This window comes from Balaenoptera physalus (assembly GCF_965194825.1).
Source record: "Balaenoptera physalus genome assembly, chromosome: 7".
NCBI classification, from domain to species: Eukaryota; Metazoa; Chordata; class Mammalia; order Artiodactyla; family Balaenopteridae; genus Balaenoptera; species Balaenoptera physalus.
This window is the reverse complement of record NC_138886.1, coordinates 122,155,127-122,175,149: the sequence shown is the minus strand read 5'-3', so window position 1 is coordinate 122,175,149 and position 20,023 is coordinate 122,155,127. Positions and strand designations below refer to the sequence as shown.

Here is a 20,023-nt window from a genome sequence, read left to right as displayed (position 1 = left end):
GTTGAAAATACTCAGACCTTTGTGATAAGCTCCCTTATCCTCACCATCTCACTGTATCCTTTCACATAAGTAATCTTGCACACGTTCATAGCTTTTCTTACCATAGCTCTGCCCGCGGCATCCAAATGTACCCCCTCCAGGCACGTCAAACCCAATACGTGCAAAGAAATTCTAATGAACTTCACCTCTAAACGTGGTTCTTCTCCAGGAACTCCTCCTTCAGCAAATGCTCCCACCGTTTCTTGAGTTGCATAAGTGAAATCCAGAACACTGGGAGTCCATACCTCCCCCCGTGGCCCTGTCCAGGGCTCTGTGCTTCTTACCCTCCCACCCACTGCTCCTGTGAAGCCCCTCCCCTGTCACCCTCATCCCAGGGAACACCCCCATTTTTCTCTGGCTTTTACACGGTAGCTTCCTAACAAGTCTTTAGGAATTCTAACCCCAACCTTCACACTTCACAAAGTAGTCTTTTAAAAACATACACTTGAACAAATAAACTCTCTCTTTAAAACATGCATCCTGTGCTTTTTCTCAGACTTGCCAATGACTCATTCATGATTATCTGATTAATGTTTCTTTTCACCATTACCTTAGAATCCATCCAAAAAGGGTACAGATAGCATTTTATGTGTTTACCTTGCTTAAAGCAGAGTTGCCCGGCTCCCAGTATGTTTGCAGTTAATATACAATGAATTAATTAATACAAATATACTCTTTAAATTCAGTACATATGTGTGTACCGATCAACTTGAGAAATAAGATTGGGCCCACCAATCTTATTTCGAAAGGGCCCACCAAAGTGTAGGCAAAGAGCAGAAGCTAAACTAGTAACTATCCTCTCGATAAAGCTGGAAAGGGCAGGCCAGACACACAAGCATTAGAAAAAAACGAAGAATCTTAAGTAGGAAAATCACAGGTATTTAAGTGCTAGAAGGTAAAACAGGCCTTCTTCCTTTTTTGCAAATATCTCTGGTAGCATAAGATATTTATAATAGCTGATAACGACTGAAGACTACAGTATTACTACAGGGGTGGTAATAATAGCATCGAACATGGAAGGCTGTTGCAAAGATTAAATCATCACAAGTAAAGCACTTAGAACACTGCCTGTCAAACAAAAAGCCCACGCTACAGAGGAGCGGCGTTAGAACGGTCCGCTCGTAGCAGGGAGGCCACCACACTGATTTCACTGCAACCTCAGGAAGCTAACTTTACCTACAAAACAAAAGGAGGGAGACGTTTGCATGGAGAAACATATTTGGCATGAATAAGGAAGTGCTTTTTAGATGTTTTCCTTTAACCAACCCATAATCCTGTGAGGGAGTCTAGCCATCCCCATTTTTCAGGTGAGGAAACTGAGAGTGAATCCAAAGATTAATTATTTTTCCCCAATTCAGGAAAGCAGTGAGCAGAGGAGCTCCACAAAATAGAAAATACGTGTTTCTGCTCCAGAGCCCAGGTTTCCACCTCGGGAATGAGCCCTCCGGTCTGAGTGGCCCCCTTCCCACTGGTGGGTTTCTGAGGCCACGTGACTGCCACCCACAGAGCGACCACTCGGAGGACTTGCAGATCTGAGAACAGTTTATTTTCTCCAGGATTTCTGTTTCCTGATGAAGAAAATGGATGTTACGTTATCAGTACTTAAGCCAAAGGCATTCTCTCCTCATTATTGATGAGGCAACAAACTAAATAGTCTTGGAGAGAGAAGAGGCCAGAATTGTTCTCTCTCTTAGCATTTAACATAAAGTCACGTTTTGCTCCTAGATTAAAAACAAAGACTCTAGGACCGGTCTACCTGCACTCGCGTCCCAGTTCTGTCACATCGGGCTGTGCGATACTGGATGTTTAAGATATAAATAGCAAGTTCTCTTAAGTATTAGCAGGTATCAATGTTATATTTAGCACATGTCACGTTTTCCTGACAGCATGACCTTCTTAAAAGGGACAGAATCTGGATGCTGAGGCAAAGCCGGTGGCTACCATGCAGGTTGCTTTGTAAAAGGTAAAAATACCTGGTTAAAAGGGGAAATCCATGTAAAAGGGCATTTTCCTTTGGCAGATGTAACCCTTTTCATTCTCCCAGTCCCATCACATACCCCCCCCAAAGTGACACATACTCCCCCCAAAAATGACACTTTATTGCTTAGCGCACACGCATCAGCTTATCTTTTTAAAATGCTTTGACCGAGTGAGTATCCATGCTTCCCTAAGACGTAACTCAATTTACATTTGGGAAAAAGTGAGAACTGTGGGACTGAATTCTGAAAACCATGCTCACCCTTCTACTGATCATCTCACGTAATATTTAATTATATGCTCGTTAAATTAGTATTTCAATGAACTGAAAAATAATTCCTCCTCTGAAATCTGAAAATACAATAAAAATTAGATATACTCTAATAAAAAAATGTTGTGTTAAACAGTTAAAAACCTCGATATTTGTTATTAATTTTCTGCTTTACCCAACAAGTATTATCCTAATGAAATAAATTGGTGCAAGACTGTCATGTGTTCTTCAATGATTTTTTGATTAATGATAATTAATGCATCATTAAAACCTGTAATATCAATTTGAGATAAATTGTCAGATATTATTAATTAATCTAGTATTCACCACACTTGCATTAGTCATGTTATTTTGGATGTAAAATGTTCTTTTGGAGATAATCATTGGTAAATCTGAATTACTTGAAATACTTTAAAATCTCCATTCTATAAAGGTTCATAATTAACAGTTTTTCTTCTTTTGGATACATATGCACATCAATGAATGAGCATGTATCTTTTATTACACTGTATCTCTCTAAGTAGTCTTAGGACAGTAGAGCTAATGCCATTAACATTCATTAACACACAGTCATTCTTTGTAATGGTCCTGCTGAGAATGAAACTTTCCTTCAACATTTTAGATGGAATTTGCTATTCTTTCTTTGGAAGATGTGACTGCTCCCTAAATGTGTTTTCAGCACTTCATCATGATTGGCAATAAGCATAAAGCCATGCTTAAAATGTGTTACATGTGGCTTAACTATCCTTCTATGTATGTGTTTTTGTACTTCATGATGTTTTTAATCATTATAATAGGAGATGATTTTTTGTGTCCACAAATTCGGAGGTTAAACCACCACATGATTTCAACCCTATAGCTTTGTGAATTTTTTATTTCAAGTTCATTTTTTACATCAGAAACTCAGCATCAACTTACATTGTATAATTACGATTGAAAGAAACTATGTGAATGTATTTTTATTATAAATTATTAAATTTATTTAAACTAAAAAAGTAAAAAAACCGTTCACCCATTTCTCCCACCCTCATTCCCTGCTTTTGGCAATCACCAAACTGTTCTCTGTGTCTATGAGCTTGGGTTTTTGTTTATTTGTTTCTCGGTTTTTTTGGTACACATATAAGAGATACTGTACGGTACTTGTTTTTCTCAGTCTGACTTATTTTATTTAGCTTAATGCCCTCTAGGTCCATCCATGGTGTCGCAAATGGCAATATTTCATTTTTTTATGACTGAGTAATATTTCATTGTGTGTGTATATATATATATATATATATACACACCACATCTTCTTTATCCATTCATGTATGGATGGACACTTAGGTGGCGTCCACATCTTGGCTACTGTAAGTAATGCTGCTATGAACATTGGGGGTGTATGCATCTCTTCTAGTTAGTGTTTTCATTTGCCTTGGATAAACACCCAAAGTAAGATTGCTGGATCATATGGTAGTCCTATTTTTAATTTCTTGAGGAACCTCCATATTGTTCTCCATAGTGGCTCCACCATTCCCACCAACAGTGTAGAAGGGTTCCCTTTTCTCCACATTCTTGCCAACACTTGTTATTTCTTAACTTTTTGATAACAGCCATTCTAACATGGCTGTACAACTGTAAATGGGATGCTTTTCTTAAATTCTCTTCCTGATAGCTCTTTAGTAGTACGTAGAAATGCAACAGATTTTTGTTTGATTTTGTATCCTGCAACCTCACTGAATTCATTTATTAGTTCTAATGGTTTTTTGATGAAGCATTTAAAGTTTTCTATATATACTACCATGTTATCTGCAAGTAGTGACAGCTTTACTTCTTTTCCGATCTGGTTGCCTTTTATTTATTTTTCTTGACTAATTTCTCTGGCTAGAACTTCAAATACTATGTTCAATAAAAGTGGGGAGAGTGGGCATCCTCGCCTCCTTCCTGATCTTAGAGAAAAAGCGTTTAGCTCTTCACCATTGAGTAAGATGTTAGCTGTGGGCCTGTCATTATTGGCTTTATTATGTTGAGGTATGTTCCCTCTATTCCAGCTTTGTTGAGAGTTTTTATCATAAAGAAATGTTGAATTCTGTCAAATGCTTTTTCTGCATCAATTGAGATGATCATATTAAGGTCAAGAGTTTGTAATACTGATGAAGCTTCCATCATCATTTTCCCACTTTTTGTTTATGGTTTTAGTGTCCTATCTTCGAACTCGGGTTTTAAAGATTTTCTCTTACATTTTTCCTAAAATTTAATAATTTTACCTCTTACCTTTAGGCCAAGAATCCACTGTGAGTTACTTTTAGGTGAGTGTGTATTTTATGGAATTAGGTCTAAATTCAACTTTGTGTGTGTGGATATCTAACTGTCCCAGCACTATTTGTGGAAAGCACTATCCTTTGTATTGAATTCCCTTGGTTCCCTGGTTGGCAATCAATTGGCCGCCATAAAGATAAAAATTTTTCTATACAATTCTATTCCATAGATCTAAATGTTTATGTTGATGGTAGTACCACACTGTTTCCATTACTGTAGCTTTATAATAAATTTTGAAACCACAGTTTTGTTGTGGCTATCTGAATATTTTTCATTTATACATAAATTTTAGGATTAGCACATCAATTTCTGCAAAATGCCTGTTGGGATTTTTATGGAGATACACATTCTTAACAATATTGAATCTTCCAATTCATGAACATGGAATATGTCTCAATTTACTTAGATCTCCAATTTCTCTTAACAATGTTTTGTAGTTTTCAGTGTACAAGTCTTGCACCTTTTTCTGAAATTTATTCCTATTCAATTTACTCTTTTTGATGCTAATGTGAATGGAATTCTTGGTGTTATTTCAGTATTGTTCATTGATAGCATGGAAATGTAACTGATTTTTGTACATACTGGGACCTTGCAGAATTTGTTTATTAGCTCTACAATTGGTTTTGTGGATTCCGTAGGACTTTCTATATATACAGTCATGTCATCTGCAAGTAAAGACAATTTTATTATTTCCTTCCCAGTCTAGATGCCTTTGGTCTCTTTTTCTCCCATTGTTGTTCAAGGAGAACCCCAATTTCAATGTTGAATAGGAGTGATAAGAGTGAGTATCTCTCCCTTGTTCCCAATCTTAAGGGGAAACATTCATTCTTTCACCATTGAATACGATTTTAATTGTAGTTTTTCCATAGATGCCTATTATCAGGTTGAGAAGGGTCCTCTGTATCCCCAGTTTGTTAACAGTTCATCACGAATAGATGTTGAATACTGTCAAATTATTTTTCCATTTCTACTGACGTGATCCTGTAGTTTTATACTTTATTCTACTAATATGATATATTACATTAAGTGATGTTCTGATGATAAACCAATCTTGAATTTCCAAAATAAATCCTGCTTGGTCGTGGTATATAATCTTTTTTATATGTTGCTGAATTTGGTTTGCTAATACTTTGTTAAGAAATTTTTCATCTATATTCATGAATGATGTTGGTCCATAGTTCTCTTATGATACCTTTGTCTGGCTTTGGAATTACTGGCCTCATAAAATAAGTTGAGAGTGGTTTCTCCCTCTGTTTTGTGCTTCTTTTTTTAATTATTCTCAAATATTGCTGTTCCCCAAGGATCTGCTCCAGTTCTGTTCTCCTACTGTTTTATATGCCCTCCTTCAATAATCTAACCCACACCCATACTATCAGCTTGCAATTTGTAGGCTGAGGACTTCCAAATCTGTTTCTACAATGCAAATTTTGCTCTCAGGTTCTCTATTTCTCTTTCCAACTGCCTACAGGTTATTTGCATCTAAATGTTCACTGGCAATTCAAATACCCAATTGCCCTTTGTTAATGGAATAAAAGCCACCTATTTGTACACAGAGCCATAGACTTACTCACCACCACATAGTCAGTGAGCCCACCACTTAGACACACTATTTCCAAAATATCTCTTGAACTTTTCTTCTATTTCTCTCCTCTGGCACAGTCATTATTTCTCATTTGGATTAAACTATTCCCTCAACTGCTTTCTTTGTTCCTGTTTTTGGACCACTTTCAATACGTGTTTTAGCCAGGAGGCATCATTTGGAATATTAGAGGATGTAACTAGAATTTCCCTTAATTTCTAGATGAAATCTTGAATCAACAGAAAGGCATTGTCCTCCAAAGCAACCTGGCTTTTACAGCCCCCAATGTCATACTCATAAAGAGTAATAGCAGGTACCCTATTGGTATTTACCCTTTTTCACCTTATCCCTTGATAATGTAAAAGCTCTGCCTAAGGTTAATACTGACCTTTTTTCCATTAAAAATGTATCCTCTCCTTAGTTACTTCCTGCAACTGTGGCACAAAATTTAAGGCTTTTCATCCAAACCCTTAGATCCACAGGAAAGTTATCAGGTATATATTAATGTCAGATTCATAACTGTAAATAACCTTATTGCAAGATAAGTTTCTTTAATTTGTTCATTTGAATGTGTGCTCATACCATTTTCCTAAAATCTAATATAATCTGTAGAAACAAATAATTTTAAAAGAAAAATTGAAGAGCCAAACACAAATATATATATTATATATATATTTTATATATATATATATATGGGGGGAAAAGAGAAACATGGCAAATAAGGAAATTATTTTCACACCCATAACCCTCAGAAAGCCAAGTGCAATACATTTGCTAGATAAATGGATATTGTAGTTAAAATCATATAAGGCAATTACGGTGACATTTTCAGCCATCTGCATGTACAATGCCAATAGCACTGAGCTATATATTTAAACTAACTGCTGTTAATAAAAGTGTCTGTTAAAAAAAAATCAGCTCCCTTTACAAATGAAAACAACAGTTAATACCAATTATCAGTTGTCAAGGTAACAGCTGAATACTAAACGGAGGGTATTTTGCTCCTTTGGCTTCTACAATCTGCTTCCTGGATTGGGGCACAGGGTACAAAGTCAAACGTCTTTGAGGTTACAAGGCTGAGGTCAGATATGCTTCCTTTGGCATTTACACACCACCACTACAGTTATACTGCAACACTATTAATTATGCTCGATTGCCTCCTTGTCTAGTTTTTAAAGCAAATAATTACATAGCATTTATATCTTGAAACATTCCTATACTGCTAGTTAGAAAAATATGCTTTCCAATATCACAAGACTTCTCCTCCTTTCAAAAGAAGTCACTTTGTTTAAAAATTTGAAAAGGTTTTCTACATCCATTTCACTTCCCTATAAATCACATATAAAATTTTAAAAATCAACACTAATGTTATATATAGGACCTAAAAAGAATCACTTTATGGTGCTTTTTCTGATTTATGATTTTCTAAACTTTAAAAATACATTTACAAAAGAATTTTTGTGTAACCTACTTTTCTTTGGTGTTATTTCATCTGTAGAATCTTAAATTTTATTTTTATTTATTTATTTATTTTTAAAGGGAAGGAGAAAATATTTACTGTGCACCTACTGTGCACCAGACACTAGGCTTGGTACTTCACAGGTATTATCCTGATCCTCATAACAAAACTACAGGGCTTGAGTTATCTCCATTTTTCAATTGGAAAAACTGAGACTCAGATAAAGTAATATGACCCCAGTCGTGCAGTTGGTAAGATGTGGAACTAAAATTTAAATGTAAGCCTAATCAACTCCAATTCTGCATACTAGAGCTGACAGCTTCTTTTTCAACTAACTGACATTCTAGATTCCTGTCTGTCCAGCCTTAGCTCTCATTATCACTAACTGATAATTATTAGATGTCCACCTGTATGTAGTGCTTCCTGAACATACAGGTAAAGCGTTACACTGATGAAGATGGAGCCATTTTGTGTAAACTTAAAGTCTGGAATACACTGACATTCTCATGCTATGAAAAAAGTACTTCTGGTTCTTTTTTTTTTTTGACTTGAATAATTTTTTTTTTTTTATACAGCAGATTCTTATTAGTCATCAATTTTATACACATCACTGTATACATGTCAATCCCAATCGCCCAATTCATCACACCACCAGCACCACCACCCCGCCGCTTTCCCCGCTTGGTGTCCGTGCGTTTGTTCTCTACATCTGTGTCTCTATTTCTGCCCTGCAAACCAGTTCATCTGTACCGTTAGAATCTTAAATTTTAATTGTGTAAATACGGCACACTTTGTAGCACTTGTTTACCAACGAGTAACATTTAGGCTCAGATTTTCTTATATTAACTATACAAGTTGAATACATTATATAAATTGGTTTTTTAAATCTTGATGTTTGAAAATCTTTAGTAGGTAGAAAATATATCATATTTATTCATAACAATGTTGGCTATGTCTCTACGATGTGCTCATGATTAGTTATCAAAGAATCAGGACAATATACAAGTTTGCAGAGTATGGGTATTAGAAATTACGTAGGGTGGTTCTCTAAGAGTGGTCCCTGGGCAAGCAGCATCACCAGGCAACATGTCAGAAACGCAAACATCAGGCCCCCATCCGGAACTCTGGCATCAGACCTTCTGTTGGTGGGACCCAGCAACCCCTTTGAACTAGTACTTCTGGTCACGCTGAGGCGTGCCTAAGTGTAAGAACTAGTGAACGAGACTAGTGCTTCCAGACGCCTGTCCACCGAGTAACACTGACTCGTGGACAAATTTCACCAGCCAGCATCACAGAAAAGAATTACAGCCAGGAGCAATTCCTCAGAAAATATTAAACTTTAAGATGGTATCTGATTGGAATTTTCTGGTTATAAGAATGCAATCTCTTTATTAGAACAATGGTGACAGCAAGTCTCTTTTTAAGGTCCCTTTGTAGCAAAATTAAAAATCAGGAACTCTGTATTCATTCTTAACCTTTCTTTTCTGTTGGAGGGAGGGGCAGCTATTGGGTTTGTGGTGAGTAAAGTACAGTCACTGTCAAGTGTTTTTATTCATAGATGCAGAACTGACCCAGCGTGATGAAGGGGCTGCTCTACGTCACACACCAAGTCCATGCAGAGCTGGACAGAACCCCCGACCTCTGCACCCTGAACCCAGCGCCACTGTATCACTGGGCTCTCTAGGACCACAGATGGCAGGACCAAATTTACAGGCATATCATTTGACAGGTTCTAGAAACACAAAGAAGTAGAAGTGATGAATAACGTATACAGTGAGGAACAGAAGGAAGGGTGACGGGTTAGCAAGTCCTCATGAACCAGGCAGGGCCGTGCCGGAAAATGAGACTGGTGGACTGGTGGGGGGATGGGGTACCACTGCGTGGACGCCCCGCATACCCCGGCTCCCACCTTCCCTTCACACCGCCGTGACCCCTCCTTCACGCGCAGCCCCCTCTCCTCACACTGTGGTATAAGGACCATAGCAGTCACAGGAAGTGCCTTTTTTTTCACCCTTAGCAGCGAGCATACAAAGTTTCACCTGAGGTGCAGGAAATCAAGTTGGCTCTACTTACAAAGGCTCAGTATCTCTCAGCACATTCACTACTGTGCCCCTGGTTTCTGTCATGACTAGGTTTTAATTTTAGCCTCCCAGCACTCCACTTGCTCGCTCCCCCTCCCCTCTGGTCTTTCATCAACCCAACAGTCAGAGTCATGAGTTAGAAGGTAAGTCAGATCGTGTCGCTGCTCTGGACAAAACCTGCACTGTCTTCCGATTACTCCTAGAACAAGGGCCAAAGGCTCCCTCCTGCCTGCGAGTCCCCGGGGGGGTCTGCCCCCTGCCTCCCCACCTCCACCCTACATCTCTCTGCATCACACATGCCAGCCTGCATGTTGTCAAACACACCTGCAACACTGTACATTTAGAGCCTTCGGCCTTAGCCTACCCTGCGCCTGGAGCACATTTCTCCCGAATATCTTCAAGTCATGCTCCCTCACCTCCTGTAAGGCTTTGCCCAGAAGTCATTTTCTGCCACTTTCTCAAAATCCCACCCTATTTATTTATTTATCTATCTATCTTAACATCTTTATTGGAGTATACTTGCTTTACAATGATGTGTTAGTTTCTGCTGTATGGAAACTTCCTCAACCATGGCACTCCCTATTCCTCTTTCCTGCTGTGTTTCTCTCTACCGCACGTACACCATCTAACATTCCTTACATTTTAAATTTTAACTTTTGTCAGTCTTCCTCTTCTAGAATTTAACCTTGTGACAGTGGTGATTTCTGTCTGCTTTGTTCGTTCACAGCTGTAAGTTTAGCACCCAAAACAGTGTGTGGCACCTAGGAAGTAGAAAACACTCGAACTCATTATTGAATAAATTATCAAGATGTTTTTGTAAAAGAAAATTCTGCAACGATCTGCCTTAGAAAGAGCGCAGAAGGGGACGTCTTTGTGCAGCTGGACTCGAAGGCTTAGAGTCCTCTGTACCCCCTACTGTGCCAGCAATAGGAATATTTTTAGTAACACTATCAGAATTCCTCATCCTATGCAAAATTCATTTAAAATCCTTTCAAGGCATTAACCTCTTATACATGAACATCCTTTTAGTTTGTTTCCAATAAGGGTTGGTCAATGACAATGTGTCCACTGCTTGCTTTGAATACACTACATACAATATACACTGACCATTTTTCCTGCCTCTGTCTCTCTTCCTCCCTCTTTTTCTCTTTCTCTCACCTCCTTCCTTCCTTCCTTCCTTCCTTCCCTCCCTCCTTCCTTCCTTCCTCAGGAGCTGCTGTAACATTGCACCAAGTCTAGACACACAGAGAAATGTATCTTTTCAATGATCCTTCCCATATGCACCAGGGCATCACTCATCCCTAACTGCTCTTAATCACGACTACGTCACGGTGATTCTTGCTATAGGGCTTCCTGTTTTACCCTAACGTAAAGAGGTTGATCTCTGAGACGGAAGTATACCCCCATGAGTAATCCTCCACAAAGTCTCAAAGGGCATCAGCTGGTCAGGGATCTGTGAGTGAGAACCCCTGAAGTCTCGCCCGCATGGACCACCACTGCTTTAATCTATGAGGAGTGTCAGGTATACAGGATGAACATTTCCAGCAGATGTGAGGATTTAGAGCTTTAAGATGTACTCATTTTTCAACTGATTCTTCGTGGACTGGTCTTGGAAGCATAATGAAGAGATCCCTGTGGAGTCTGCAGAAGGACCCTGGTATTAGCTTGCTCAGGCCGCCATAACCAAAGCCCTCGGACCGGGTAACTTACACAGCGGGAACGCGCTTTCTCAGTCTGGAAGCTAGGAGCTCGAGGCCGAGGCGCGGGCAGGTGTCACTCCTGAGGAAGCCTCAGGCAGCCACCTGCTCACCGTGTCCTCACCGGTTCTTCCCCTGCGCACATGCCCGCGCTGGCTCTGGGGGTGCTAACCGCCTCTCCCTCTAAGGGCACCATCCTGTCGGGCTGGGGCCCACCTACCGGCCTCATTTTAATTCAGCCATCTGTGTAAAGACCCCGTCTCCAAATACAGTCACATTCTGAGGTACCGGGGGTCAGGACTTCCACATGGGAACTTGAGGAAGACACAATTCAGCCCATCACAATCCTGCGGAAGATTTGCCTGTAACTTTCACACGTTTTTCCTTAAAACGATAGACAAGCATTCACAGCAGCCAGAGAGAGACCCTTAGCCTTCGTGAAGAAAGTGCACGAATTACCTGAGAAGCAGCCTGAACCCTCTCTTGTTTGCAGGTCATTATAAAGATGCTGGTTAGGACCCCTTAGACATTCCACTACCCTCCTCACAATGGACACTTGGCAATGAGCCAGAATTTAGTCATGCAAATAAGGATTTTTAAAGGACCTTCAGACTCCATGCCCTTGGCCTGAACTAATCTCTCAGCCCCGCTCCCTCTGCCCCATCCTGGACTTTCTCTCTCATCCATCATGGGAAATGAGCTTTGCTCCAGATGAGCATTATGTCGATTCTCGAACATGCACATACGTAATGTGAATTCACTACTTAGACTTTGATTTATCGCTCTTGCTCTTTTACCCTAAAATAGTAACACATGTGCTGAGAAACGAGCTCACACACTGAAAATTAAATTAACATGCATCACGTTAAAATATTCACTCATTTGAAAATACATATTCATTAATATGAAAATATCCATGGCACGTCAACTTTGTTTAGCACTGTGCTAGGAAGGATAAAACAGGTGAAAATGTAGTAAGCAAAAATTATAACAAAGACATAAACTCACCAAAAGATGGGTCTGGACTTCACGCAGCTGCTGGGAGGGACTCTGCCCTCGGAGGGTCCTGCCCGGTGCAGGTGTCCTTGTTCGCCTGCAGCAGCCATGGGACGGCCTGCCAGGATGATCTGTGGCTGGAGCTTCACATCCCATGGTACCTGCTCGACCTCTGGACGGGCTGAGACCACAGATCGGTGATGCAGTCAACAGACTCTGGCGAAGCCTCCAGACAGCAAGGCTCAGGTGAGTGTCTCTGCTGGCGACACTCCGTGTATGTTGTCACAGCCAACAGGAGAGGAGCGAGGCCATCCTGACTCCACGGAGACCCGACAGGTGGACGCTCCAGGTGTGGCCCTCCCTGCACTCCGTCCCGTGCAGCTTTTCCCTTGGCTGGTTTCAATTTTTGCCTTTAGCTCTCATCAACCTCAACTGGGAGTGGAACAGCTTTCCGGGAACTCCGGTCCCGGAAGATTATCCAGTCAGAGTGGTCTCCTGGCCGATGTTCTCTCTGACCTCACTATGATGTAAAAGTAATAAAGGAATTTAAGTGGCATTTACAAAAGAGGAAGAATACAACAGGTAGGCACAGGGTGAGGATGTGCTAGTTACCTAGGAGAGTTAGAGTTTCCCAGAAGAGAGCGGGGCTAATGGGGAGGCTGTATGGGGAACGATGGAAGGAAGGTCCTTTCTAGCATACGGGATGGGATGCACACAGGCGGTGGCAAAGAGGGGAGAGCCTGTGTGTGCTTCGAGATGGGACAGCAGGGTGTCACATGTGGTAGGAACCTGCCCAATTTAGATGGATGTAATGTAACTACCCGGGGGTGTGACTTCAGTCCAGTGGTACTGATGTTTCCTTTCTCTTTCTTTCTTTTTCTTTCTTTTCCTCCATCCTTTCTTTTCTTCTTTTCTTTCTTTTTTCTTTCTTTCTTCTTTCTTTCTCTTTCTCTTCCTTCCTTCCTTCCTCCCTCGCTTTCTTTCTTTCCATATAGTTCATTTACAAAGTTGTGTTAGTTTCAGGTATACAGCAAAGTGGTTCAGTTATACATATATATACACACATATATATGTATTCTTTTCCAGATTCCTTTCCCATACAAGTTGTTACAAAATATTGAGTGTAGTTGCCTGTACTGATTTTAGACTTCTGGCCTCCAGAACTTTGAGAGAATACATTTCTATTGCTTACAGCCATTAAGTGTGTAGTGATTTGTTACAGCCGTAGGAAACTAAACAGAGTCCGAGAAATGTACCTAGGATCCTCCTAAAGTCCTTGTCTGAAGACTGATCTGCACAAGCACAGGATGAAAATGCCCAAGGGTGGGCAAAGGAGAACTGCCAGCAAGTTGTAAGCTGAGAAATTCCTAGAGGTCAGAGAGGGATGGCAGCGGATGGATGTCCAACCTGTCAAAGTAGAGAGATCTGGGTGAATACCTGGGCCATTTGGTAGAGACTCCAAAATGACAACTACTAGGATTGACAAATCGGGCAAATAAAAATACAGGATAGTCTACTTGAATTTTAGATAAATTTTAGATAAATAACATTTTTTTATAATATAAGTATGTCTCAAATATTGCAATTGAAGTTTCACTTTAATGTCCCATTTTCTATTTTTAGTGTTGCACAGGATATACTTTTCCTGAAATAAATGCTTTGTTGTTTATCTGAATTACAAATGTAATTGGACTTTCTAAATTTTAATATGCCATCTCTTCAAACCCATCCTACAAAAGCTTAAGAACAAGTCAGAAACAGGCAATTTAACTACCTGCCAAATCAAAGCCCAAAATTCTATAAAGACAAGAAAACACAGATATTCAACAATATAATAAATGCAATACCAGCATCTGATGAAAAATAATCCTGTAACCCCCCATCCAAAAAAAAATACAAACAAAATCTGATCTATAAACTGGATAAAAATTAGTTAATAAAAACAGACAAAAAATGGTAGAAATCTTGAAAGAAGCAGACAAGTTCCTTAAAACAGGTATTGCAAAAATACTCAGGAAACTGAAAGCAATAATGAAAATAAAGAAGAAAAAGATAGGATATAAAGAGGAAAAATATACAGACATATATACATTAGTAGGCAGACAAATGAACTTGAAAAGTACAATACGAAATGAAAAAATGTGCTGGTTGAGATTAAAAGCAAATTAAACTATAGAAAGAAAGACCAGTGCACTTGAGGACAAAATAATATCAACTATACAAACTGAAACACAGGAAGAAAAAACGGCAGCTAACAATTAGAGTCTGAGTCATTTATGGGATTATATCACCCTGTTTAACAGACATATAGTTGGAGTTCCAGAAAAGAGAAGAGAGAAGCCAAGAACTAGAAAACATATTTGAAGAAAAGTGGCCAAATTTTTCCAAATAAACAAAAACTATAGACCCACAGATTCGAAAAGCTCAACAAACTCCAAGCAAAATAAATACGAAGAAAACATTAAGGCATCATAATCAAATTGTTGTGTCAGTGATATGTGTATTATATAAAAACATATTGCAATGTGTAATATTTACTATATATATTTAAATATTTCAGACCTACAGCAGTTTAGAAAAAAAGTGAAAAAACTCTAGCAGTCTATATATCTATAAGAAAAAATTAAGTACAAATTAGGTATGAAGAAAATTTCTCCCTTCATTATTTGTCCCTTTTCTATTTATTTTAGAATAGTCAGTGATCAACAGAACAGCAAGAATCTCACTTTCAGTTTGCAAAGTATAGAAACTGCATATCATTAACTTGTCATCACAAATATTTTATTGTCACCAAAGAATAAGAGTTACAACCACAAATGTAAGGTTGGGAAATATTCAGGAGTCTGTATAAGATACTAAAGCTCATTAGTACACTTGTAATAATTTGATAGCCATATAGAACAATTCAATATTTTATCAATATTATTTTTAATAACTTTGTTCCATGCATTATAATAAATAATAATAATAATTCTGTTAGAGAAGGTCAGTGTAGTGGTTTAGTGAACAGACTGAAATAAATTGCCCAGACATATTCCAGTACCATCATTAATAAACCTCTTGACTTTGATCAATTCCTTGGTGCCTTAGTTTCCTCCTCTGTGAAATGGAAGAAATAATCATACCCATCTCATTGGGTTGCATGAAGATTAGCAGAATATTTAAATCTGTCTCTCTGTATGGAGCTGAAAACACCCATGCTGGTCATGATTCTCACATACGGATATTAGTCAATTGTATACACCATGGTCACTGTGACTGACTCGGTGGGAGCCAAGAACTCCTCCCCTCCCCTCCCTCCCCCTCCCCGCTCTTCCCCTCCCTCCCCCTCTCCCCTCCCCTCCACTCCCCCTTCCCCCCTCTCTGCCCCTCCCCTCCCCCCTCCCCTCCCCTCCCCTTCTCTTCCCTCACCTCCCCTCCTCTCCCCACAGCCTGGTTAGGACAATTGGTCTTTAACCTCCTCCAGTCAGTGTCATCATATTTTAATCATGATTTAATACACCTTTTCATGATCTCAAATCCATGTGTGGATCAATGGAAAATACCACCAAGGTGTTGCATTTGTTGTCATAAATGGAAAAGAGAGGCTTTCCTTGCCATCTAATAGGGTTAAATATGATGATTACAAATATTCTAAACAGGACTCCCTCCTGCCCGCAATCCCAAACCCACCTCTGCAGAATGGAAGGACAAGAAAGAGCTCAAACGCATGCTGGGTGACCTAATGGCAAAAATGAGCATCTTATTCACTAGCAATTCTCTTACGACAGATTTATTCGGTGCAGTGGCATAAATTACACTATTGGTGTGTATTACATAAAGAACCCCTTCAGATTTGCAAGAAATATGTGAAGAAAAATGGGCTAAGCATATGAACTATTCATACAAGGGTAAAAATCAATTAATGTGAAAGTGGAAAATTGACATGCACAATATAATTTCAAAATGCAAATTAAAAGTGTAATGAGATACAGTTCAATGCATATTTAATTAGAAAGAAACTAATCCATACTAGCAAGAGTGTCTTGAAAGAATATAGATTCAGTTTATTAATCATAAGATGGCAAAAACTTCAAAAATAATATAAAAATGTTTTATCTTACACAAATAAAAAGTGTACTCTTTGACTTAGTATCATACTTCTAAGAATTTAACCCAAGGAACTAATATAAAAGGAAATAAAGTTTATTAAAAGTAATATAAAAGGAAATAAAGCTTAGTTTATTAAAATAATATTTATAATAGAAAGCAAATTGGGAAAAAGACAATAGTGTAGACACTAAATTAAGGTACAGTTATTTGATAGAATATTATTCAGCCATTAAAATAATAAAAATAAAACTTCCTTTGGAGCATGAAAAGTGTGTGTGTCATATGTTAAGTAAAAATATAAACTTTTCACTAATTACCACTATACATACAGAATAATATATATTTAACAAGAACAAAACAGGGGCAAAATATATTGTGATTTGATTAGGAAGAAAGATAATGAAAAAATGTTATTTTATTCCTTTAAAATCCACAAGTAAACAAAAATAAACATAATATTTGTCCATGAGGACCTTCCATGACAGTTTAATTCTCTGAGGTCTGCCTGTACTGTGGCCAGACCGTCCGTGCTCAGGCTGCCTGTGTAAAATAGAGTTATTTTAGGCGTACCCCCTCTATGCTTATCTCGGGGTCACCTGGAAGTCTGGAACTGACTCTTGATCAAGGTAAGGGGAGGCGGTGTTATAACTAATACTTTGTAATGTGCTATTTAAAGTTGAAAAGTTCCCTGGTGGCGACAAACTGTTCAAGTTGTTTCTGGCTTACACCTGGTATTTCCTGTTACACAGCCTTGTTGATTATGTGATCAGGGGTGTAAAACATCCCCCTGGAGACTTTAGGGACGTCTTCCCAAACGAAAGTTCATCACACAATCGTGAGGGTTCAACCTGCAGACGAAGTGTGTCCCGGGCAAACGAGAAGGCTTGGCGAGGCTGCACCCGGACCAGGACCTCACGCTTTCCCGTTCGCTCCCCACTGCGCTGCTCGTGCCTCGAGTAAAACCTTTTGTTTCTGTTTCATCGACGGTTTCACAAACAGAAACAGAGTCCCAGACATAGAGAACAGACTGGAGGTTGCCAAGGGGGAGGGGAGAGGGGGAGGCATGGAGTGGGAGCTTAGGGTCAGCAGATATAAGCTTTTATATATGGAATGGATACACAACAAGGTCCTACTGTAGAGCACAGGGAACCATATTCAAAATCCTCTGATAAACTATAATGGAAAAGAATATAAAAAAAGAATATATTGTATATATATGTATAACTGAATCACTTTGCTGTACAGCAGTAATTAACACAGCATTGTGAATCGGCTATACTTCAATTAAAAAATAAAATAAATAAATAAAATAAAAAATAAAACCTTTTGGGTGTGTGTTCCATGCACTCTTGTGAGTCCTTTCAATTACATAACTGGTTGCAATCTGTGCAGGTGGCAGACTGTATAATTTAAATAATGGCGACGCCTCTGTTTGGGAGAATAAGCAATGAAGAAGGACTGGGGGGGTTCAGGAACCCGACGCCTCCCCCCATCCCTGGCAGGAAGTCGCACAAATGCTGCGCCCATGGTGGGAGGGTGCATGCCTATCAGTGATGAGGGAGAGGAAGATCCCAACCCCGGGGCAAACAGCTAAATGAACTTCCGAGTTGACCCAGCTCTGCACCTTGGCTGTCTGTCTCTTGGGGAGAAAATGACAGTGAAGAGAAGCAGCGGGTGGGGTCCAAGGCCATAGACCGTGGCACGCGGCTCAGCCTGTTAACGCCCAAGGGGACGGGGGAGATAACTGTTTTGTCAAAATACGTCCCCTATGAACAAAAGTCACTAACTGTTTACAACGGGGGAGGGGATCAAGAGACTACAGAAACACTAGGATATTCAGCTGCACAGGTTAAGCCACGTTGGAGATAGTCACAAACTCACTTCTGAACCTCTACTGAGATCAAAGGTTTTGCATGGAAATCAAAGAGCCGCTTCCCCTGCATGGGGCACTGTCAAACGGACAAGCATGTTAGTTTGTACTCAGGACCCTCACTTCCGGCAGCTTTGGCCATCACGTAGATACAGGGGCCAACGCCCAATCTGTTAACCTCTGCAAAGGGAAAGGTAAATAACACAAACCAGAAAGGAGAGCTGTCCAAACCCACCCTCAGATATCCAGTGGAATACTTCTTTCTGAGGCCACTGAGGTGTGCTGAGTACAAGTCACTTTGATTAGTTTTAATAGTCCTAAACTTTCTCCTAACTCCGTGCTGTGCTGTAAGAGGCCCCTGCTGCTCTGGCTCCTTGTAAGGCTTTATTGCTGCAGGGACGAGCTCGGGTGTGGGAAACTGGGAGGCTCTTTGCCCAGTTACTGCAAGGGGGGTGGGGGGCTAATGACGAGAGAAGATTAGGGTTATTCTAAAGAAAGGAAATAAGGATAAAAGGGGTAAAAAGTACCTCAGAACATTTAAACTGAATCTTAAGTATTCAGTAGGTTGATCACAGGCACAGAAAACAAATTTATGGTTAAGGGGCAAGGCAGGGAGGGATAAATTAGGAGTTTGGGATTAGCAGATACAAACTACTATATGTAAAGCAGATAACCAACAAGGACCTACTGTAGAGCACAGGGAACTCTACTCAGTGTCTTGTAATAACCTACATGGGTAAAGAATCTAAAAAAGAAAAAATATATATACATAAATAAATATATGTATATACATATATATATATAACTGAATCACTTTGCTGTATGCCGGAAACTAACACAACATTGTAAATCAACTATATTTTAATTAAAAACTAATTTTAATTAATTAAAAAAATTTTAATAGCATTAAAAGGACACAATACATGGTGTAAGAACTAAATTTTTAATGACTCACTATACATCTCATTTTAATGATGAGATGATCTTACTGCATCACCAACTCTGCAAGCTCTGAAAAGACTGGGACAGATTTGCTCACGTTACCCTAGCCTTAAAGAATTTTCTAAAATCTGATTATAATACAAAAGGGAATTTATAATTCCTGGAGTAAAGGCCAATTAGAATTGTGTGGAAAAAAGGTGAAGAAAGAATCTGAATGACAGAAGGGCCAAGGTCGCAAGGCTCAGCCACCAGTGAGGGGCCCGAGGCTGTGCACAGTGATGTGGGTAGAGCAGCCTGAGGACACAAGAGGCTTTGGTGAGACGGCCGGACACCGGTGCCCGACACGGTGCCACACTAGAACATGATGAAAAGTTCGCAGGCAACTATAATTACATCAGGAAAGGTGGTGAGCCAGTGTAAAGAATTTGATGCTGAAAACTCGGCCTCTGCACCAGAGCCAAATCAAATCTCAGAGACAGAGTTTTGGGTGAAGTAGAAAAGAAGAGCTTCATTGCTTTGTGAGGCAAAGGGGGCCCCAGCGGGCTCCTGCCCTGAAAAACTGTGTGCCCCAACCTGCGGGGATTTGGGGAGGAGTTTTATAGCAATGTCAAGGGCAGGGTTCCCAGTAAGGATCAGGGTGTGGGCAGGGCCTGCGTTCTTTTAATCTGGCCTCGGGTGGTCTCCTGATGAACTTCTCAAGGTTATCAAACTGTGACCCTCTCTGG

At 39.6% G+C, this 20,023-nt stretch overlaps 1 long non-coding RNA gene across 1 annotated transcript in view; it reads right to left on the bottom strand.

Annotated features, from left to right (window-relative positions):
* Positions 1-20,023, bottom strand: part of LOC309664088 — a 377,635-nt gene that overhangs the window by 277,004 nt on the left and 80,608 nt on the right. The window contains exons 3-4 of the long non-coding RNA XR_014265581.1: positions 13,007-13,801; positions 12,407-12,914 (exon numbers count right to left, since the gene is read on the bottom strand). This is a non-coding gene — a long non-coding RNA (uncharacterized lncRNA). The remainder of the gene's footprint in view (positions 1-12,406; positions 12,915-13,006; positions 13,802-20,023) is intronic.